Source organism: Theobroma cacao, chromosome 10, assembly GCF_053813885.1.
Source record: "Theobroma cacao isolate CCN51 chromosome 10, ASM5381388v1, whole genome shotgun sequence".
In the NCBI taxonomy this organism is placed as follows: domain Eukaryota; kingdom Viridiplantae; phylum Streptophyta; class Magnoliopsida; order Malvales; family Malvaceae; genus Theobroma; species Theobroma cacao.
This window is the reverse complement of record NC_142648.1, coordinates 19791340-19815487: the sequence shown is the minus strand read 5'-3', so window position 1 is coordinate 19815487 and position 24148 is coordinate 19791340. Positions and strand designations below refer to the sequence as shown.

The 24148-nt window shown below is 36.2% G+C and overlaps 1 long non-coding RNA gene across 3 annotated transcripts; it reads left to right on the top strand.

Annotated features, from left to right (window-relative positions):
• Nucleotides 1-3375: 3375 nt before the first annotated feature.
• Nucleotides 3376-21327, top strand: LOC148760405 (uncharacterized). 3 transcript variants are annotated; one of them, XR_016023146.1, is made up of 5 exons: nt 3376-3760; nt 3861-4165; nt 4337-4405; nt 4489-4628; nt 21298-21327. It is a non-coding gene; the product is annotated as an uncharacterized LOC148760405 (long non-coding RNA). The 3 variants fall into 3 exon arrangements; XR_016023147.1 differs by lacking the exon at nt 21298-21327 and having other exon boundaries at nt 3376-3728; nt 4489-5015; XR_016023145.1 differs by lacking the exon at nt 21298-21327 and having other exon boundaries at nt 4489-5015.
• Nucleotides 21328-24148: the final 2821 nt, after the last annotated feature.

Genomic DNA, 24148 nt, shown 5'->3' with positions numbered 1-24148 from the left:
TGCCCAGTAATTTGGGGAGGATCCAGCAAGATGTCCTTGTGAACAAGGTTTTCCATGTTCTTTTGACATTTGTTTTAATTTCAAAACCTGTTATGTAACTTTTGTAATCATTTCCATACAATAAACTCTGATTTCTTGACTTTATTGTTTGTTGCTGCAGTGACTCAGATCTTGGTCGGTTTTGTTAAGATGTTCAATAAATCAAGAGAGGAGAATGAAAGGCTGGCTGATGCAGAGAAAAAGAAATAGGAGAAGGAAGCCATTAAAGAGTGGGCAGCAAAAAAGGATGTAGCCGAAACGGATGAGCCAAATCTTAGTTCTCAAATCCAGAAACATGCTCCATAAGGAAGCTTACTATGGAGCTACAATGAAAGCAGCATGTTTGCTTTGCAGATGACGAAGGTAGATTTGAAGACTTTGATATTTCAGTCTTGGGGAGGGCTCTTGTACAGTTTATCACCCATTCCGAGGTCAGACCATCAGCAGAATGCTCTATGGAGCAGCATATAGCGTAGGCATGGCATGCAGAAGTAGGTACTGTGTGACCATCTGTCCTGCAGGTGCACTGATTCTTTTTCAGGTCTCAATTTCTAAGCAGCGATGCCAATGGCTTGCCCAAGTGTATTCAATCGTAAATAGTTGAAGCCTTAATTCCCTTTGCCCTACCAACAAGACGTATAAAACCCACTTTGTCACCATGGTTTCAGGGATTGTTGATCATGGAAGTTCAATGCTATATGGCTCTGAATGATATTCTGTTGTATATGATTTCAAGGTGATGCTGATATTATTACAAGTATTAGCGCTTTTTGTTGTCCGAACTGAAAATTAGATACAAGGAGACTGATAGTGAAGTGGTCAGAATTTGATCATCGAGGTTCCTATTAGGCAAAAATAAGAATTTAATGAGTTAATTATACAAAAAATAAGGAGTTTCTAACGGTTTTAAAAAGAAGTCAAGGAGTATGCTATGCAAGTGATTCAGAGAAAATGAATAAAATGTTTTTATTTTCATGTCAGTAAGTAAAAGAAGTGTAAATGGTCATCTTGGAAGGAAAAATAACGACTCGTGAATCAATCTTAACGTGATACCTCAGCCAAAACGTCAAATTAAAGTGCTTCCCTTATTACGAGGAGATTCCGCAGCCCCTGACTGTCCCTTGGGCCTTTGACGGTACGTTTCAAATTCCAAAAGCCAAACAAAAAACTAATGTGTTATTGGAGAGTTGGAGTAGTAAATGATATATCAGTAGACCTAAGCAGCAGACTCGGGCGGAGGAGGCCTGGAATTATGTTATTCTCCAGCACCATAGAGAACAGATATTCTCTACAGGTTTCTCGATATCTAATTTCTTTTTCCATGTTCGTCTTCAATTTGCTTGTGGAAATTGTTCAAATTCGCATTTGCTGTTTCATTTTTATTTTAAAAGAGATTGAAATTTGGATTCCCAAGTGAGATGCAAGACAATACAGCATCAACGCGGAAGATGACGATGAAAGGAACTCTTATTCACACACAACAAGGTAATGCATACGACTTAATGCTTGTGAATGTGATTCCTCACAGATAATTAATTCGAGTACATGCATAATCAGGGGGCTTCAGTCTTAACGTGCCGTTGCTTTTACCGCATGGCATGTTTAGATTCTCCCTAAGTTTCATGTTTTAACTCACTCCTCCTGTGTCTCGCGAACTCCTTATCCGTTGGAGAAATTAATCCTATTACCTTGTAAGTTAAAGGTGAGAGGATATTTATGCAGGGAGTACAAAAAAAAAAAACTTTTAAAAACTATTTGGTGATAGATAATCTTCGATGATCCAAACTCAAACCTGAAAGGTGATAGATAACCTTTTGCTGAGCAGTAAAAGTGTCTATTAGTTCAAAACTCAAGGGTGATGACTTTTTATGAATAACAGGGACAGCTCAATAAGTTTAAAAGTTTAAAACGAAATATTCAAATGAGGTTTTTTTTTTTATTAAAATTAAAAAAATTTATTAAAAATTTATTTTTTTAGCTTTTTGATATGCAAAATTTTTAATTAAACTTTTATAATCAAATTCTTCTAATATTTCTTTTTCAATTGATAATATAGTCAATCTATTTAATCTTTCTTGAGACATTGTTGATCTTAAATAAGATTTTATGAATTTTAGTTTTGAAAAACTTCTTTCTTCTAAAGCAACACTTTTTGGAATTGTTAATATTATTTTAAAAGCAATATATGCATTTGGAAAAGAATTGAGTATTCTTATATGATTAAGTATGTTAATTGGACTGTTTTCTTCCTGTATAATTTCTTTTAAAATTTTTAACTCTGAAAATAAATCTAAATTATCAATATCAGAATAGTTGTTATATTTTAAGGAACATTCAAGATTAAGGTAATATTTTTTCAAACTATTATCATCTAATGACTTTAACTTTTTACTGCTAAATAAAAAATTAAAAATATTTTCATATATCTTAAATTGTTCAAATCTATTTTGAAGTAAAAAAATTACTTAAATAACCAGATTCATATTTTCGATTTGACATCAGGTACAAAAATATTTCACTATTATAATTATCTTATATTTTTTAAATGGCTAATATAAAATCAACAATCAAAATTTCTAATTCAAATAAATTAACTATCACATAAAATAAAAATAATATAAACTCTAAATTAAACTAAAAAAATCTATAAAGATTAGAACAATAATACTTAATTGTTGCATGCTTATTGCAAACCGCAAATGAGGTTTATAACTTTATGAAGATAATAAAAGAACAGACTTCTTGTGTATTCTTTGGAGAAAACTTAAAGTTAAAGAAAGAATGTGCAAATGAGAAAGGAAGATTTCAAAAGTAGATATTATACATTGAAAAAAAATAATTTGTTTTATATATAGGAAAAAAAATAGTTGTTGGAAATCATTAAATGCGTTGATTGGAAATAAAATAAATAAGTTAGAAAAAAATAATTGTTGGAGATTATTAGATACATATGACTGTTAGTTTATTAGAAATAAAAAAATATAATTAAGAATTAATAGCATTCTAGAAATAAGGAAGTAATAAAAAATTGAGATTTATTATGCACATAATTAAAAAAAGTAAAAAAATAAATAATTTTGTTAATTATTTTTTACTTTTATTTATTTTTAATATAATTAATTATATTATAATTATTATAAAATTATAAATTTTCTCTAAAATTGGGGCCTCCCCAAATTGGGGGCTTAAAGCCCTTGCTTGGGTGGCTTCACCCAAGGGCTGGCCCTGATGAATAACGAAGGATTTTGATGAATAGTTATAAATTTATCAATAAATAGACATTGTAAGTCAGAATTAATTCATTTAAAAAAATTTCTTATTTCTCTGTCTTTCTCTTTTAATCAAAACTCATTTTATATTAAAACTCTAAAGAGAAAATTTTAGATTTACCGTTTGTAGTTTTTTTTTTTTTCAATCCTAAAAGTATATTGCTATTAATCCCAACAGCAGCATAATGGGGTTGTAGATTCTGCTCTACAAATTATATATTAACAACAGTATTTCCTGTTTCCTGCAGCCTTCTCTTAACCCATTAGGTTCAACCTCTAGATCTAGCTCAATTGCGTTTCACTAACTTCTGCTAAAACCCTCATATCTGGAGTGTTTTAGAATTTTTTGAGTTTTGTTGAAATTTTGGTGCATCGTAGGATGTTTTCTGGCTTTTTGATGGGTGCCAAGATCTGGATACGGTGATATTCTGCAACTATATGTGCATGTTAATGTGAATTTCCCTGACTGCCATTATGTCATGCTTCTAGCATTAAACTTTCTTAGCTTCTTTATGAAATGTCATGTAATATTTTTTTCTACTTCTAATACAGAGGCTGCCATGCAGAAAGAAGAGTTTCAATAAGCAGCTTAGCGAGAGAAAGCTAATGTCTAAAATCGATAATTCCGAAGTGAAGGCAGCAACATCAGACTCCACTGCAGGGAAAGTGATTTTGAGCCCATCTCGGAGGATGGAGTTTTCCGGTTTGATTCCTCTGCAAATGATACAGATGCAGCGTATCCATGTCTTTCATTTATAAATAGCAACGAAGGGGATGTACCAATCATGAGCAACAAGGTTCCTTTGTATGGCCCTCCTTTTGAGCGCCGTTTGGGACAGCAGATTGTCAAACTTGAGGTCTGCTATTGCAATGCCTTTTTGTATTTGTGGCCTCTGCAAATCATTGATCCTTTTTTATTCTGTATGTTATGTTTTTACTTTACCGGTGCACTTTTCTGGTAGAATTTGTAGTCTTTTGTGCACTTTTTTATTCGTTAACTCATCTGATGGACTTTGCTTCTTGTTAAGCTTCCTGTTAGTACCTCATTTTATGGAACTGGAGAAGCTAGTGGGCAGCTATAGCGAACAGGAAAAAGAGTGAGTGATTTTGTAAAACATGGCCACCATAAAACATATTTTCTTCCTATTTTTTTGCTGGAGAAAAGTAAAGCTTCTTGTAGGTTTTACATGGAACACAGATGCATGGGTTATGGTCCTGGAACTATATCCTGGTACCAATCACATCCTTGGGTGCTGACTGATCTTCCAAATGGAGAGGCATCGGGAATTCTAGCTGACACGATATGCATGGCGTTGTGAGGTGTAGTGACTTTCTGTTATTAAGTTATACGATGAATATTTACTAAAGACTATTCTAGATTTATATATTTGCCTTTTAATGGTCAAAGATGTAATGAAACTGAAAAAGAGATGAAACTATTATAGAGCAGAGGACTACTCTGCTGTGGAGAAGGAAATAAAAGCAAAACGAGAGAAAATAGATTTTTCTGATGAAAACTTATCTTCATTAAACATGAACCAAAGTATATATACAAGGTATACATGGTTAACACTTGTTAACATAAAGAGACAAGTGTTATTAACCAACCATGCACTAAGACACCTCATAAGACACCTCATAACATTGGTGTAGAACACTTAATGACCAGTACAGTGAAGCAAAATACATAGTAAAACAAAATGAGAAAGTCACTGCATGCTGAGACAATGCATGCTTTAACTCTAACACTCCTCCTTAAAGCCTGCATTGACAATACTCAGCTTTGCTTTCAAATCTTCAAACCTGGATATAGGCAGAGTCTTTGTCAAAATATCAGCAAGTTGATTAACTGAGGAGCAATATCCAAGAATAATCTCTCCACTATTCTCAGCTTCTCTTATAGCATGGAACTTTACCTTAATGTGCTTAGTTTTCCCATGAAACACCGGATTCTTGGTGATAGCAATTGCAGACTTACTATTAATGAAGATTTTTGTTGGAGTTGTTTGCACAAAGGTTAAGTCCCTTAAAACTTTTCTTAGCTAGACAGCTTGGTTTGTTGCAGCATTGGCAGTTATGTACTCAGCTTCTGCTGATGATTGTGCAACCACTGCTTGTTTATGTGAATTCCAAGAAAAAACTCCATTACCTAAAGAGAAAATATATCCAAATGTGCTTTTGGAGTCTTCAACACTCCCTGCCCAGTCACTCTCTGAATGTCCAGCCAAGCTGATCTCATTTGTTCTTTTAAAGTGTAGACCATGATCAATGCTGCCCTTTAAGTATCTAAGAACACGTTTGGCAGCTGCAAAGTGAATATCTGAAGGTTCTTTCATAAATCTGGATAATAGACTCACAGAATACATCAACTCAGGTCGAGTGAAACACACATAAAGCAAGCTTCCAATGAGACTTCTGTAACTGGTATCATTTTGGAGCTTAGAACCATCATCTGTAGTCAGCTTTTGATTCACAACCAGCAGTGTTGACACAGATTTGCAATCACTCATATGAAACTTACTCAAAATGTTTTTGATGTAATTTCCTTGAAATACAAAAATACCTTTGTTGGTTTGGCATATTTGCATTCCAAGGAAATAGTTCATTAAGCCAAGATCTGACATTTTAAATTTGTTCTCCATTTGAGACTTGAATTTGTTAATTGCTGCAGTGTCACAACCAATGATAATTAGATCATCAACATAAAGAGAGTCAATTACCTGAGCTTGACTTTTGATGCTTAAGCACATATATAGTGGCTTCATTAGTGCTCCTTTCAAATCCAAGATTCACCAAGTAAGAGTCAATCTTACTGTTCCAAGCTCGAGGAGCTTGTCTCAAGCCATACAAGGCCTTATGTAACTGATATACTTTATCAGAATCAGATTCAATCTTGAATCCTTCAGGTTGCTCAACATAAATCTTCTCCTGCAATATTCCATTTAAAAAGGCTGATTTCACATCAAAATGATGTACCTTCCATCCAAATGTAGCTGAAAGAGCTAATAGCAATCGAATGGTTTCATATCTAGCCATAGGAGCAAAGGTATGTAGAAAATCAATGCCAGGTATTTGATAGTACCCTTTGGCAACTAACCTTGCTTTATACTTGTTCAATTTACCATATGAATTAAACTTCTTTTTGAAGATCTATTTAAATTTAACCACATGCTGATTCTCAAGTCTAGCAACCAATGACCAAGTATTGTTCTGATTGATCATATTGATTTCTTCTTGCATTGCAGTCCTTTATTCCTCAGACTTAACTGCTGTTTGATAACTATCTGGTTCAGTTGTGGCCATTAAGCTTCTATGATAAATGTCATCAAGATCTCTTGTGCCTCTTACTACAAAGTGTTCATCATCATCATCATCATCATTATTTATGCCAACATACTGATCTGCTGCATCTGCATCAGTGAATTCTTGAAATTCAATGCTGAATGGTGACTATCCTGTGTTTGCTTCATTTTCATTCCAACTCCATTTAGCTTCTTCATCAAAAATGACATTTTTGGATACAATAACTTTCTTTGATTTTACTAGATAAACTCTGTATCCCTTTGACTGCTCACTATAACCAATAAACACTCAAGCTTCTGATCTATGATCAAGCTTATCTTTGATGTTCTCAAGTATTTGATGATAGCACAAGCTTCCAAATATTCTGAGATGATCAACTGCAGGTTTTCTGCTATACCAAGCTTCATAAGAAGTCAAAGCTGTTAAAGCCTTTGTTGGTAATCTATTTAACAGATAAAAAGCTGTATTACATGCTTCTGCATAGAATTTCTTTGGAAGATCTTTCTCAAACAAAAGACATCTTGCCATGTCAAGAATAGATCTATTTTTCCTTTCACTCACCCCATTCTGTTGAGGTGAATAAGGAATTGTAAGTTGATGATTAATGCCCTTTGTTTCAAGAAAATTTTTAAATTGTGAGGAAGTATACTCCCCACCATTGTCTGACCTGAGACACTTCAATTTAGAACCAGATTCTCTCTCAACTTTGGCTTTGAACTTAAAAAACACTTCAAAGACATTAGACTTAGATTTGAAAAAATAAATCTAAGTATACCTGCTATAGTCATTAATAAAGATTATGAAATATTTGTTACCTGACAAGGATTGTTGAGTCATCAACCCTACTACATCTGAATGTACCAGTTCAAGTCTATTTCTTGCTCTCTTAGAACTGACAGATGGAAAAGGCTTTCTGCTTTGTTTGCCAATCTTGCACACACCACATACAGAAGTTGATTGACTAATTTTGGGTAACTTCTCTACTAATTTCTGAGATTGCAGCAAGCTCATATAATTGTAGCTACAATGTCCTAGCCTTCTGTGCCAAAGTGATAATGGATCTACATTGCTGCTACTGGGTTGCATACACATTTTAGTCAAATTGACATGAAAACATATATTTTTCATTTGAACATTCATCAATAATTCACCAGAGGGATCATATATGGTACATACATCATTCTTGAATAAAAGCACATAGTTATTTTCCATCATTTGACCTACATTCAGTAAATTCTGAGCTACATCAAGTATTAACAGTACATTATGAACATACCTTAGGCCTGCAGCTGTGTTGATCCCTACTGTGCCTTTTCCCACAGCATCAAGATATACACCATTCTTTATTTTTACTTTTGACTTGTGATGAGTATCCAGATTAGTAAATAAGGAGGAATTTGATGTAACATGATTAGAGCTACCACTGTCAAGAAGCCACTACACATTACCCGAAGAACTATTTCTTGAAACCATAAACAACTGTTCCTCTGAAACCTCAAAATTTTCAATAGCATGAGAGACTTCTTCTTTTACTTCAAGTTTGTTCTTACAAACCTTTTCCACATGGCTTAACTGCTTGCATGCATTGCACTTTACACCAGGCCTATACCAGCAATATGCCTCAAGATGACTCCTCTTCTTACAATGAGGATAAATTGGAAATCTGGTTCTTCTATTCTGTGCTTTCTTTTCTTGTGAGTTTCTTTTTTGGTTATTCTTAGCATCACTCACATTTTTCTTTGCTGAAGTATCAGCAGGAGCCTTTCTTTTCATTTGAGCAGAAAAGGCTAAATCAGCTTTGTCAATTCTTCTAGCAACTTTCCTATGTTCTTCTTTGCTGAAGTATCAACAGGAGCCTTTCTTTTCATTCGAGCAGAAAAGGCTAAATCAGCTTTGCCAATTCTTCTAGCAGCTTTCCTATGTTCATCAGCCTCAAGAGCACTCACTAAATCAGTGATTGATAGCTTTGAGATATCTTTCACTTGCTCTAGAGAAGAAACTACAACATCAAATCTCTTTGGTAAGCTGATGAGTACTTCCTCCACAGCCTTTGTATCTGTCAAATACTTTCCCATCAGTCGAATTTGATTCACCAGCTTCATCACCATGTCTACAAATTCTTGTACAAACTGACTTTCTTTCATTCTCAGCATTTCATACTGTCTCCTTAAGTTCTGCAAATGAATTTGCCTGCTTCTTGTAGATCCTATAAACTCTTCTTCAAGCTTGCTCCAAACCTGCTTAGTTGTTTCACACCCCATAATCCTGCTGAAAATTGACTCTATAACAATTGATTGTATGAAGGAGAGAGCTTTATACTTCTTAGCTACCTCTACTTCATATTGCTTCAGTTGAGCAAGTGTGGGATTTTCTCTTAAAGGTGGTATTTCAGAATCATTTTCAACAACATTCCAAAGATTAATGCATTTAAGGAATGATTTCATTTTGACAGCCCAAACAAGATAGTTAGAACCATAACAAATTGGTGCGTTTTGCTGAATAACAGTTGAAGTTGACATCTTGATGAAGAGTGAACTATGAACAAGTGAGGAGGAAGGTTATAGATGGCTCAAAGATCGATTATATAGCTTTGATACCATGTAATGAAACTGAGAAAGAGATGAAACTATGACAGAGTAGAGGACTACTCTGCTGTGGAGAAGGAAATAAAAGAAAAACGAGAGAAAATAGATTTTTTTGATGAAAACTTATCTTCATTAAACATGAACCAAAGTATATATACAAGGTATACATGGTTAACACCTGTTAACATAAAGAGACAAGTGTTATTAACCAACCATGCACTAAGACACCTCATAACACACCTCATAACACTGGTGTATAACACTTAATGACCAGTACAGTGAAGCAAAATACATAGTAGAACAAAATGAGAAAGTCATTGCATGCTGAGTTAATGCATGCTTTAACTCTAACAAAAAAAACATGTTCTCTAGCAGATTGATCTAAGGATTGAATGCAGAATTCAGTTTACTGCTCCAACGTCATTTGCTGTTATTACATTTGGTCCATTCCCTTCACCCAGTGCAATTTTGATATCTTTATCTCATGCAATTGGTAATTTCCAAACCTCTTTAGTTATTGCACCTTGAATCTACATCATTTTGGAATTTATTTTGGCAGCCATAATTATTTATTGTTCTCGTTACATCTTACTTTACCTTTCATGCATACTATACAATTGTCTCACTTTTGTTTTATGTTTGGTAAGACATAATTTTGGAAATTGGATGACATGCACTATCTTTGACCTTTGGGTTTGATTTCAAGAATCTGCCACTAGAGGCATTTAAGTGAATTAACTAGTGAAAAGAATAGCACGGAAACAAAAGTTTCAATTTGAGTAGGCATGTGAGAACGATAAATATATAGAAATTCAGTTTAAGCAAATGCGATTTTGAATTGTTTTATTCAATTGTTCAATAAGATTAATAGTGTTGTTATCGTTTATAGGCAGGTGCTATTGTGAGTCAGGAATTACTAATTAGTTGATGAGGTTGATAGACGTAACAATTTTTTTTATTAATTTATTATATTAAATATGATCTTTTTGACAGTGGTACGTTTTTATTAACTAATTAATTATGCCCCATGTCTCGATGATTCAGTGTGCCTATTGAATCGAGTAGCCTTGCATGAAGTTCGTCATTGATAGACTTTAGCTGTCTCAAGCTAGACTCGACCTTTTCTAGTTTGTCCCTCGCTTTCTCCATGGCAATCTCCACCTTAGATACTTGGCATTTAAGTGTTGACTAAACGTCCCTCGACTTGCCCAATTTAGTGACTAAGGGGATTATTTATATTGTGATAATCCTTACTTACTAACCCTAGTAGATTTATGATAAAACATAAATAAGGAAAATACCTAATCCTAGACTACTTGTAGTGCAAGTAAAATAAATAATAAGTAAGAATAGGTCATATTCCTAATAGAACACATTTAGTCTAACTCTAGATTACTTTGGTCACTATTCCCTGGTAGCATTACATAAGAATTCCAACCTTAGTAGACAACCTATATGCACATGGCCCATAAACGTGTAGGGTCTTGCTTTCTAAGCTTGTAAATTTGCACTGCTTTGCACAACCTATCGTTTTGTGCCCCGTGTAGCCTAATCTTGGCCTAATGATTGTTTGTTGGCTCCATAAGTTTTTGATGATAACAGAACATTCCCATTCATTTATGTCTAACTATACTACTTGAGTGTGTAGGATAAAAATGTGTGTCAATGGTAAATTAATTACTAAAAAGTAAACATTAATACTCATCAGAACAAGGAGTTACAAATGAGTCATAAACAAAAGTCTCTTAGTCGGTTAACCAAGGAAGTTAGTCAACTAAGATCCAAAAGTGAAATTAGTTATGTTAAAGATAGTAAGCTCTTAATCGGTTTAAGTCGGTTAAAATCTTGGAAAATTCCCTATGAATTGCACCAAGGCAGAAAACCTAACATTTCTCATTTTAGAAGTTTTGGTTGTAAATGTTTTGTTTTGAACAATGGAAAACATTTTCTTGGAAAATTTGATGCTATGAGTGACAAGGCAATATTTCTAGGATATGCATGAACTCAAAAGCATATAGAATTTTTAACCAAAAAACTTTAGTAATTAAAGAGTCCATTCATGTAGTTTTTGATGAATCTAGGGCTGTCTCAAAAAAAGCTTTTGTTGATGAAAATGATGTAGAGGACCTTGAGAGACAACTAGAAGAAATGAGCTTGGAGGATAAGAAAAACAGAGAAGAAAACTCTCATGAAAGAGAAGTAGAAGTTCCATATTTAAAAGATCTACAAAAAGTTGAAAATCAACACAATGATCTTTCAAAAAGCTAAAAATATGTCAAAGACCACCCACAAGAGTAGATAATTGGTGATCCTTCAGAAAGAGTTAGAACCAGAAAATGAGTTAAAGAAACATGCGAATACTTAACTTTCATTTCACAAATTGAGCCTAAAAACTTCGAAAAAGCTGAAAGGGAAGAAAGCTAATGATGGCCATGCAAGAAGAACTTGAACAATGTAAAAGAAATAGAATATGGACATTAGTTCCAAGGCCATTCAATCACCCAATTGTTGGTACAAAATGGGTGTTTAGAAACAAGGTAGATGAACAAGGTAATGCAATAAGAAACAAAGCTAGGCTAGTTGCTTAAGGATATAATTAGGAAGAAGGCATTGACTATGATGAAACCTTTGCTTCTGTTGTTAGGTTAGAAGCCATAAAGTTGTTACTTGCATTTGCATGTTTCATGAATTTCAAACTATTTCAAATGGATGTGAAAAGTGCATTTTTAAATGGCCTTATTTAAGAAGAAGTTTATGTCAAACAACCCACTGGTTTTAAAGACTTTGAAAAACCTGACTATGTTTTTAAATTGTATAAGGCCTTATATGTGAAACCTCGACTTTCATAGACTCGTAACTCAAAGTGGAACTTATGTTTAAAGGTTTAATTTGGGCTAATGATGCTAGTTTTACATTACTTATAATTATTTTATGTCGTTATAGGAGTAGGATCAAAAATAATTTTAATTAGTGAAGAAAGGTGCATAATGAACAGTAGCCCTGTTTGCATATGTTTTTGTTTTTCAAGTATATCTCCCACTAAAAAAGCCCAAATGACATGATTTTTAAACCATTAGAAAAATAAGAGGCAGGGCTACATATTTGATGTTTACTACTTTTTCTAGTTCTGGTGGGAAGATGGTCAAAATCTTTGTCAAACTAAAAAGACTGCGCCAAAAGAACAAAAATTGGCAAAATGTTTGAACGCCGCGGCGCTGGAAATTGAGAGTCGTGGCCCTCACCGTAATTCCATAAATAACAAGACTTTAGGGTTTTTGAATCTAGGACTTTTGGGGGCTACTTAAGGGACCTCTTTTAGAGGATTTTGGATCTTTTTCTAGTGTTAAAAGAGTAAAAGATTGCACAAGAATAAGAGGAAGACAAGTGGCATTGCTAAGGGCATTATTGTAATTTCATGAACAATTGGATAAGTTTTAACTATAAATATCTTCATTCTCCAGTACCTTCCTCAAATTTCCAGCACTTCATCTTCTTCTTCTTCCTTCCATCCCACATTTCTTCACCTTCCATGGGAGCACTCTTCAAGCTTCCATAACCCTCTCAAGTTAGCCTTCATTCTCATGCTTTTGTGCATTTTTTTTATAGAACCTCTTATGCTTTTTCACTATTTCATCTTAAAACCCTTGAAATGTCTTAGATCAATACTTTCTCTCACTAACTAGGATTTTAGAAAGAGAAAAAAAGACCTATAATAGTTTGGGAATTCTTGAGGAGATATTCAATTGCAAATCTAGCAAGGTGAGAATTTAAATTGAGTTGATATTTTAGTTGTTGAGAATGATTAATAGTTAGATTTATTAGTGTTTTGTAGTTGAGGTAGTTTATTCATTTTGGTGTGATTATAATAGTGCAAATAATTAGCCACTTGATGGTAGTTGGAAGCTAGTTAGGAATAACTAGTGGTACATGATTTAGGAGATAGCTTTTAGAATTATGGTTATGTGATTGAGTTAATTATGATGCTAATGTGTGATAGGTTCCACTGAAACCCCATATCACCATTCGGGGCATTAGTGGAATTTAGAGCTACTTTAAGAATCAACAAAGACAGATGAGTGGACTTGGATTTCAAAATTTGTTTTAGGAATGTGAAGGTAATTGTACAAACATTTGAAAGATTTTATCCAGCTTTTCTTTAAAAATGTACCTTGGGAACAAAGCTTTGGTGAAGTGTTTTTATCTTGTGAAAATGTGCTATATAAATGGTTTATGTGTGATCAGAATATGATGATATGTATAATATGCATTAGGTGTTTCTTTCATATGTTGATGTGGACCCGGCTATGTGCGAGTAGGAGTGCGCATATGCCAATGATGACCCGACTATGTGCGAGTAGAAGTGCCCATAAGCCGATGCTGACCCAGCTATGTGCTAGTGGGGAATGCACATGAGCTGATGACGATGGGAGAGTGTGCATGGTGATGGATATATATATACATATATGTTTGCACATGTGTGACTATAATGTATGTGGAATCCTGCTTGTTAAACCTTGAGCATTTTTTTTAGTGCTCCAAATTGATTTGCATTGTAGTGAAATGGTTTATTTGGGATGAAAGGAAGTCTTTCTTGTTGCTCAGTTTCTCGTTGCAGCGAGAATGAAACTATCTGTACCGCTTATCCCTTGGCTAGTTTTTGCCATATTTTCCACTTTTTCAATTTCATGTTGAATATGAATTCTCTATCATCACATGATTTATCAACCAAGGGTTCAATTAAGGGTTTTAATAAGGACTTAAGCTAAAGTGTATCGTTTTTAAATAAGTGCATTATGATTTAAAACTTTTCCTTATTATATTGCTTGTTCTCTTCCTTGTTTACTCACTAGGTTTATACTCACCATTTTCAACTTCATGTTTTCAGATCAAGAGGCAGTTGGTAACTAAGTTGAAGTGTCTTTGTATATTCGACCCTTGGTAGGTGTCCCGGCATTCAGTAGCTGTACATTTCTTCAAGTCTCTTTGCTTGAAGTCGAGTACTCTTTTTTGTTGTGTATAGACAGAACCAATGTAAATTATTAAGACGTATGTTTAGATAATACATGTATCTTTGATTGGTAATGCCACTACGAGTTGGCAATGTTTTGTATTATTTTAATTCGAAGTTATGAAATGTGATTTAGCAACTTTGATGGAACGATGAACAGGTCATATTCATAGGCTTGCTTGGGCTTAGTGGCTATGTCCATTGAGTCTTTGTGCTTATCATGGCCGGGATTTGGGTCGTGATAATGTTGGTATCAAAGCCCTAGGTTGTTTAGGTCCTAGGACTTTTGTTTTGTTGTTCCAGCGAAGTGTTAGGTCTTTATGTGGAAACTTCAGTTGTGAAGTGTGAACCGCGACACATTTTACAACCAAAGGACCGCATAGATTCCCTATCTTAGAAACTACCATTTTCCTATATATATATGATTATAGAAAATGTTTTAATAACAGGTGCTTGCTCTTGTCTAAGTAAGAATGTCGTCTAAGACACAAGATGCTCCTGATGAGTTGACAGATAGGCCACGAGCATCTACCCTTAGGGGGCGAGGTAGATGTGGCAGGGCCACTAGGTCAATGAGGGTGGATACACCTGAGTAGGCTAGAAGAATAATAGTTTTCGGGTGATGTAGATAGACAACCAACCGAGGGTATTACCATTGAGGATTTGGCTGCAAGCCTACAAGGAGTCAACCGGGTTGTAGAAATGATGGCGGCCCGTATGGAGGATATACAAAGGGTAGTAAAGGGGAAACCTACAGTACAAGAATCTTTTAGCTCCCGAGGACATGCCGATGGCCAACATCATGAGGTTGAGAGGGGACATCTAGATATTTCTCTTCCTGATTTTCTCGAGCTTAAGCCTCTATCATTTTTAGGGTTTGATGCATCAAAAAAACCCTAGGTTTTCTTAGATATGATGGAGAAGATTTGTAAAGCCTTGGGATGTTCCAGTTTTCGGTCAGTCGAGCTAGCCGCCTTCCGATTAGAGGACATGGCGTAAGAGTGGTATAGTTCTCTAGGTAGAGGTAGACCAACGGATGCAGCACCGTTGACTTGGAGTGAGTTCAGTACAGCCTTTCTAGATCAATTTTTACCAGTCAGTGTACATAATGCTAGAGCTAGAGAGTTTGAGACTTTGGTACAAACCTCGAGTATGACGGTGTCAGAGTATGACATCAAATTCAAGCAGTTAGCCCGGTATGCTCCTTACCTCGTTTTTACTGAGGAGATGAAGATTCAGAGGTTTGTGGATGGGTTAGTGGAGCCATTATTTAGGGCTGTGGCATCCCGAGTTTCACTACCTATTCTGCAGCAGTGGATTATGCTCAACGCATCGAGATGAGGACCAGTGAGAGTAGGGCTGCGAGGGATAGAGCAAAAAGGACCAAGACGGAGGGTTATCAAGGCCATAGAGATTTTAACAATGGGATGTCATCTTTTAGCCATCAGGGTCCACAAAGGGACTCACGATTGCCCCAAAGGGGGAGTGACTTGCTTGGTGCTAACATTGAGGCGGGACAGAGAACTTTCAGTTCTGGGAAGTAGCAAGATTCGAGGTAAGGAAGTCAAGTTGTACGTTGTTGTGATACTTGTGGGGGACGACATATAGGAAGATGCCTTCGTGCTGTGGGAGTTTGTTTCTCATGCGGTCAGCCTGGACATATTAAGAGGAATTGCCCTACGGCTCATCAATCGCAAGGTTCTGCTCGCGACTCCACCCAACTAGCTTCATCTGCTCCTTCAGTTGTCGCCTCGTCTGATAGCGAAGCTAGTGGATCTAGAGGTAGAGGTACTAGTACTTCCTCTCTAGGTAGGCCATCTGGGTCTTGGCGTCAAAGTTCTGTTGGTAAGGGCCAGGCGAGGGTTTATACTTTAACACCCCAGGAGGCCAGACATTCAATGCAGTGGTCTCAAGTACTCTTTCTGTTTGTCAAGGACCAAGACGGAGGGTTATCAAGGCCGTAGAGATTTTAACAGTGGGATGTCATCTTTTAGCCATCAGGGTCCACAAAGGGACTCACGATTGCCCCAAAGGGGGAGTGACTTGCTTGGTGCTAACATTGAGGCGGGACAGAGAACTTTCAGTTCTGCGAAGTAGCAAGATTCGAGGTAAGGAAGTCAAGTTGTACGTTGTTGTGATACTTGTGGGGGATGACATATAGGAAGATGCCTTCGTGCTGTGGGAGTTTGTTTCTCATGCGGTCAGCCTGGACATATTAAGAGGAATTGCCCTACGGCTCATCAATCGCAAGGTTCTGCTCGCGACTCCACCCAACTAGCTTCATCTGCTCCTTCAGTTGTCACCTCGTCTGATAGGGAAGCTAGTGGATCTAGAGGTAGAGGTACTGGTACTTCCTCTCTAGGTAGGCCATCTGGGTCTGGGCGTCAAAGTTCTGTTGGTAAGGGCCAGGCGAGGGTTTATACTTTAACACCCCAGGAGGCCAGACATTCAATGCAGTGGTCTCAAGTACTCTTTCTGTTTGTAATATGGATGCTCGAGTATTGTTTGATCCTGGTGCTACCCATTCTTTTATTTCTCTATGTTTTGCATCTCGTTTGGGCAAAGATCGTGCTAGGAGAGAGGAACAATTAATAGTGTCTACTCCTTTAAAAGAGGTATTTGTGGCTGAATGGGAATATGAGTCCTGTGTAGTTCGAGTCGAGGACAAGGACACTTTGGTGAATCTAGTGGTGTTAGACACCTTAGACTTTGACGTGATTTTGGGAAGGGATTGGCTGGCACCCTACCATGCCAGTGTGGATTGTTATCATAAATTGGTGAAATTCAATTTTCCCTATGAGCGCTCATTTAGTATTCAGGGGGATAAGAGTAATGCTCCAACTAATTTGATATCGGTCATGTCTACTAGAAAGTTATTAAGACAGGATTGTTTAGGTTACTTGGCTGTGGTCAGGGATACTCAAGTGAAGGTTGGAGATATAAGCCAAGTGTCGGTAGTGAATGAGTTTAAGGATGTATTTTTCGAGGAACTACCACATTTGCCTCCCGAACGAGAAATTGAATTTTGTATAGATTTGATTCCTTACACTAGACCTATATCCATACCCCCATATAGAATGGCATTTGCAGAGCTTAAAGAGCTTAAGGATCAGTTGGAAGATTTATTGGATAAAGGCTTCATCCGTCCTAGTGTCTCCTCATGGGGAGCACCGGTGTTATTTGTAAAGAAGAAAGATGGGTCACTTAGGCTGTGCATTGACTATCGACAACTTAATAAAGTGATGGTGAAGAATAAGTATCCACTTCCAAGAATAGATGATTTATTTGATCAACTACAAGGAGCACAATGTTTCTCTAAAATAGATCTGCGATCTGGGTACCATCAGTTGAGGATCCGGAATGAAGATATACCCAAGACCGCATTTCGAACAAGATATAGGCATTATGAGTTCTTGGTGATGTCATTTGGGCTTACGAATGCCCTTGTGGCCTTTATGGATTTGATGAACTGGGTGTTCAAGCCCTATTTGGACAAGTTTGTGGTGGTGTTTATTGATGACATCTTGATCTACTCGAAGAGTAGAGAAGAGCATGAGCAACATCTTAAGATAGTGCTCTAAACTTTGAGAGAACATTGACTGTATGCCAAGTTCTCCAAGTGTCAGTTTTGGCTTGAAAGCATTGCATTTTTAGGACACGTGGTATCCAAGGATGGGGTACAAGTTGATCCAAAGAAAGTTGAGGCAGTGGAGAAGTGGCCAAGGCCGACCTCAGTTACAGAGCTTAGAAGCTTTTTGGGTTTGGCTTGCTATTATCGTCGTTTTGTGAAGGACTTTTCCAAAATAGTCACCCCTCTGACTAAGTTGATACGTAAGGATACAAAGTTTGAGTGGTTAAATGCTTGTGAGAATAGCTTTAAGAAGCTTAAGGCATGTCTCACCACAGCTCTAGTATTAAACCTACCACAAGGCATCGGGGATTATACAGTATTTTGTGATGCATCGCGGATTGGTGTAAAGTGTGTATTAATGCAGCATGGGAAGGTGATTGCGTATGCATCAAGGCAACTTAAAAGGCATGAATAGAATTACCCAGCACACGATTTGGAGATTGCAGCAATCGTGTTTGCCTTAAAGATTTGGAGACATTATTTGTATGGTGAGACTTGTGAGATATATACGGACCATAAAAGCCTGAAGTATATATTTCAGCAGAGGGATCTTAACTTGCGATAACGTAGGTGGATGGAGTTGCTAAAGGATTATGATTATACTATTCTCTATCATCTGGGTAAGGCAAATGTAGTGGCGGATGCCTTGAGTCAAAAATAGATGGGGAGCCTGGCACATATCTCCACAGATAGGAGATTCTTGATTAGGGAGGTGCATAGCTTGGGACACATGGATGTGCACTTGGAAGTTTCGGAGGCAAGTGCATTGCTAGCACACTTTAGAGTGAAGCCTATGTTACTAGACCAGATTAAAGAAGTACAAAGTAAAGATGAGTTCGTAGCTAAGGCCTTGGAAGACCCTCAAGGAAGGAAAGGGAAAATGTTACTAAAGGCATAGATGGAGTGTTGAGGTATGGAACTAGACTTTATGTGCCCGATAGTGATGGATTAAGGAGAGAAATATTGGAGGAAGCGCACATGGCAGCATATGTGGTACATCCAGGGGCTACAAAGATGTATCAAGATTTGAATGAGGTGTATTGGTGGGAGGGACTCAAGAAAGATGAAGCTGAGTTCGTCTCCGAGTGCCTAGTTTATCAGCAGGTGAAGGCCGAGCATCAAAAGCCTGCAGGGCTACTACAGCCATTATTAGTGCCTGAATGGAAGTGGGAGCGTATTACCATGGACTTTGTAACAGGTTTGCCTCGGACTAGTGGGGGTTACGATTCGATCTGGTTCATAGTAGATCGATTAACTAAATCAGCTCACTTCCTTTCGATTAAAACTACATATGGGGTGCCTAGTATGCCCAGCTTTATGTAGACGAGATAATACGACTACATGGCATTTCTGTTTCTATAGTATCTGATAGAGGAGCACAATTCACCAGTAGGTTTTGGGAAAAGTTACAGGTAGCATTGGGCACTAAGTTGGATTTTAGCACGGTTTTCCACTTGTAAACCGATGGCCAGTTTGAACAGACCATTCAGACATTGAAGGATATGTTGAGGGCCTGTGTAATAGACCTTGGGGTCAAGTGGGATCGATATTTACCCTTAGTGGAGTTTGCTTACAACAACAGTTTCCAAACTAGCATCCAAATGGCACCATTTGAAGCATTATATAGAAGGAGGTGTAGGTCACCTATTGGATGGCTAGAAGTGGGAGAAAAGAAACTCTTGGGGCTTGAGTTGGTCTAAGACGCCACCAAAAAAATACGCATGATTTATCAAAAGATGTTAACAGCACAAAGTAGACAAAAGTCCTATGCTAATAACAAACGGAGGGACTTGGAATTTCAAGTGGGAGATCATGTCTTTTTGAAGGTCTCACCAACGAAAGGAATAATGAGGTTTGGCAAGAAAGGAAAGTTGAGCCCTCGATATATAAGACCCTTCGAGATCTTAGAAAGGGTTGGAGCAGTGGCATATCGTTTGGCATTACCGCCATACCTTTGAATATTCACCCTGTGTTTTATGTGTCAATGCTTAGGAAGTACAACCCAAATCCATCACATGTAATACGGTATGAAACCATCTAGCTGAACAATGATCTAACCTATGAGGAGCAACCAGTAGCTATCCTTGATAGACAAGTCAAAAAGGTTCCTTCAAAGGAGATAGCCTTAGTGAAGGTGTTATGGTGAAACCACACCAGCGAAGAGGTAACATGGGAAGCCAAGGAGGAGATGCTGACAAAGTATCCACACCTTTTTAATATGTAAAGGTATGTTACCTTATAGTTCGATTTAAATTCGGGGACCGAATTTCTTTTAACAGGGGAGAATGTGAAACCTTGACCTTCATAGACGAGTAACTCGAAGTGGAACTTGTATTTAAAGGTTTAATTTGAGCTAATGATGGTAGTTTTACGTTACTTATAATTATTTTATGTCGTTATAAGAGTACGATCAAAAATAATTTTAATTGGTGAAGAAAGGTGCATAATGAACAATAGCCCTATTTGCATATATTTTGGTTTTTCAAGTATATCTCCCACTACAGAAGTCCAAATGACATGATTTTTAGACCATTAGAAATCTGAGAGGCAGGGCTACAACTTTGATGTTTACTACGTTTCCCAGTTCTAGCAGGAAGATGGTCAAAATCTTTATCAAAGTGAAAGGACTATGCTAGGAGAATAGAAATTGGCAGAATGCTTGAACGCCGCGGCACTGGAAATTGAGAGCTGCGACCCTCACAATAAATTCCACAAATAACAAGATTTTGGGGTTTTTGAAGCTAGGACTTTTTGGGTCTACTTAAGGGACCTCTTTCAGAGGATTTTGGACCTTTTCCTAGTGTTAAAAGAGTAAAAGATTGCACAAGAACAAGAGAAAGATAAGTGGCATTGCTAAGGGCATTATTGTAATTTCATGAACAATTGGATAAGTTTTAACTATAAATATCTTCATTCTCCAGCACCTTCCTCAAATTTCCAGCACTTCATCTTCTTCTTCTTCCTTCCATCCCACATTTCTTCACCTTCCATGGGAGCACTCTTCAAGCTTCCATAACCCTCTCAAGTTAGCCTTCATTTTCATGCTTTTGTGCATTTTTTTTATAGAACCTCTTATGCACTTTCACTCTTTCACCTTAATAAAACCCTTGAAATGTCTTAGATCAATACTTTATCTCACTAACTAGGGTTTTAGAGAGAGAAAAAAAGACCTTCTATAATAGTTTGGGAATTCTTGAGGAGATATTCAATTGCAAATCTAGCAAGGTGAGAATTTAAATTGAGTTGATATTTTAGTTGTTGAAATGATTAATAGTTAGATTTATGAGTGTTTTTTAGTTGAGGTAGTTTACTCATTTTAGTGTGATTATAATAGTGCAAATAATTAGCCACTTGATGGTAGTTGGAAGCTAATTAGGAATAACTAGTGGAACATGATTTAGGAGATAACTTTTAGAATTATGGTTATGTGATTGAGTTAATTATGATGCTAATGTGTGATAGGTTCCACCGAAACCCCATATCACCATTCGGGGCATTAGTGGAATTTGGAGCTACTTTAAGACTCAACAAAGGCAGGTGAGTGGACTTGCATTTCAAAATTTGTTTCGGGAATGTGAAGGTAATTGTACAAACATTTGAAAGATTTTATCTAGCTTTCTTTAAAAATGTACCTTAGGAACAAGCCTTTGGTAAAATGTTTTTATCTTGTGAAAATGTGCTATATAAATGGTTTATGTGTTATCATAATATGATGATATGTATAATATGCATTCGGTGTTTCTTTCATACGTTGATGTGGACTCTGCTATGTGCAAGTAGGAGTGTGCATACGTTGATGATGACCCAGCTTTGTGCTAGTAGGAGTGTGCATAAGCAGATGCTGACCCAGCCATGTGCTAGTGGGGAGTGCACATGAGCTGATGACGATGGGAGAGTGTGCATGGTGATGGATATATGGAAATATATATATATATATATATATATATATATATATATATATATATATATATATATACATATATGTTGCACATGTGTGACTATAACGTATGTGGAAACCTTGAGCATTTTTTTTAGTGTTAAAAATTGATTTGCATTGTAGTGAAATGGTTTATTTGGGATGAAAGGAAGTCTTTCTTGTTGCTCTGTTTCTCACTGCAGCGAGAATGAAACTTTCTGTGCCGCTTATCACTTGGCTAGTTTTTGCCATATTTTCCACTTCTCCAATTTCATGTTGAATATGAATTCTCTATCATCACATGATTTATCAACCAAGGGTTCAATTAAGGGTTTTAATAAGGACTTAAGCTAAAGTGCATCGTTTTGAAATAATTACATTATGATTTCAAACTTTTCCTTATTATATTGCTTGTTCCCTTCCTTGTTTACTCATTGGGTTTATACTCACCATTTTCAACTTCATGTTTTCAGATCAAGAGGCAGTTGGTAACTAGGTTGAGGTGTCTTCATTTATTCGACCCTTGGTAGGTGTTTCAGGATTCAGTAGCTGTACATTTCTTCAAGTCTGTCCGCTTGAAGTCGAGTACTCTTTTTTGTTGTGTATAAACAGACCCAATGTAAATTATTAAGACTTATGTTTAGATAATACATGTATCTTTGATTAGTAATGCCACTACGAGTTGGCAATGTTTAGTATTATTTTAATTTGAAGTTATGAAATGTGATTTAGCAAGTTTGATGGAACGATGAATATGTCATATTAATAGGCTTGCTTAGGCTTGTGGGCTATGTCCATTGAGCCCTTGCACCGGTCATGGGCGGGATTTGGGTCGTGACATTATATAGCTTAAAAGCTTGGTATAAAAAACTTTCAAAAATTTTGGTTGAAAAAGGTTACATTAGAGGAAGTATTGATACAACCCTGTTTATTAAGAAATTCTTAAACGAATTAATTATAGTTTAAAATTATATAGATGATATTGTTTTTGGTGCTACTGATGAAGATTTGTGTAAGAACTTTGCTGAAGAAATGTAGGGAGAGTTTGAAATGAGCATGATGGGTGAACTAAAATTCTTTCTTGGTCTTCAGATCAAACAATATGTGGATGGTGTTTTCATCAATCAAGAAAGATACATTCAAGGCATGCTAAAAAAATTTGATATGATGAAGCTGCAGTCAATTGGCACACCAATAAGTCCCTTTACCAAGCTTGATAAAGATGAAAAAGGAAAAAGTGTTGATCAAAAGCTTTACAGAGGTATGATCAACTCTTTACTTTACTTAACTACTAGCAAACCTAACATATACTTTAATGTATGCTTGTGTGCACGATTTCAATCACATCCCAAAGAGTCACGTTTAGCAGCTGTAAGAAGAATCTTTAGGTACTTCTTGGACACACAAAGCTTAAGATTATGGTATCTAAGAGGATCATCCTTTAATCTTATTGGATACTCTGATGCTGATTTAGCTGGAGGTAAAACAGATAGGAAAAGCACTAGTGGCACCTGCCAGTTTCTTGGAAATATGATTGTATCTTGGTATGTAAAAAGCAAAACTCTGTTGCATTATCAACAACTGAAGCGTAATACATATCCTTAGGAAGTTGTTGTGCACAAATTATATGGATTAAACAATAATTAAAATATTTTGGAATAACCATGCATAATATACCTATATTTTATGATAACACAAGTTCTATAAACATTTCAAAAAATCTAGTTCAGCACTCTAGATTCAAACACATTGAAATTCGACATCATTTTATTTGAGATCATGTGCTTAAAGGAGATATTAAGATTGAATTTGTTGACACTATGCATTAACTGTCTAATATTTTCACTAAACCCTTAAGTGAAGAACGATTTTGCAAAATTGGAAGAAATCTAGGGATGCTTAATGCAAATGAGCTTGAGGTAAATCTTTTAAGTTCCCCTTATACAAGTTAGTAGAAACTTAGTTGGCCAAGAGAATTGTCTAACTGACTAAAAACATTCTGTGTTGATCTTTTTATTCAGAATGCTTGACTCAGTCAGTTAAATGTAAAACTTAATCAATTAAGAAACTGAAATAAAAAAAATAATATAATATATTTAAGGAAAAAGAAAAGGAGAACGGGGAGAAAGGGAAAAGAAAATTGTCTAACTAAAACCCAAAAATGGGCACTAAAATTTTGAATTTTGAGAAAGAGATGTCTGACCATATTTAAAAAGGGAGATTAATAACCTCTATTAACTTTTCTTCTTCCTTTCATATTCTCTCTTCTTGAATCGTATTTCCAAAATCGAAAATTCTCATCTCAAATTCTTCAAACCCTAACTTTGAAACCATCGAGAACAATGGCCAAATCTTCACTACCAAGTGACGCTCGAGAAAAAAAAAAAGGGAACGTCC